The 456-nt window shown below is 51.1% G+C and overlaps 1 protein-coding gene across 1 annotated transcript in view; it reads right to left on the bottom strand.

The window, feature by feature from the left end:
- MARS1 (methionyl-tRNA synthetase 1) overlaps window positions 1–456 on the bottom strand; it is an 18,876-nt gene that overhangs the window by 17,990 nt on the left and 430 nt on the right. The window lies entirely within an intron of this gene.

A 456-nucleotide genomic window follows, 5' to 3' on the forward strand; every position in this document is an offset into this window, starting at 1 on the left:
GGGATGGGCAGTCTCACGGAGAGGGTCCAGGATAGGACCACTGAAAGGTGGTGGGTCCAGAATGAACTGGAGAGACCAGCAGGTGTTCAGCTGAGACGGCCATCTGGAAACAACAGATGGGGACTGCAGCGAGGACGTGGTGGTACTGGGGTAGTGCTGCAGCCAAGAAGTGGAACAACTGAAAGTAATTAGGATATCTGAGAATGATCTGAGCTACAGTGGGAGAACAAAATTAAGAGAACTGGGAGGATTGACAAGAGAACCGCTTAAGAGTCACCCAAACAGATGGCTGGGAATGAGAAGAGGTAAACCGAAGACAGTATGTATGTCTCTGTGCTTAGGAGAGGAAAGCAGGGTTTCCTAAGAACGACAAAGGAGAACCTGGTGGTTATCATGTGAGTGACGTGTGGTGGTGGGGGGGTTGCCTGATAGGGGTGGGAGAAGGTTGGAAAAGGG

The sequence above is a fragment of the Lipotes vexillifer genome, unplaced genomic scaffold, assembly GCF_000442215.2.
Source record: "Lipotes vexillifer unplaced genomic scaffold, Lipotes_vexillifer_v1.1 scaffold387, whole genome shotgun sequence".
Lineage (NCBI taxonomy): Eukaryota > Metazoa > Chordata > Mammalia > Artiodactyla > Lipotidae > Lipotes > Lipotes vexillifer.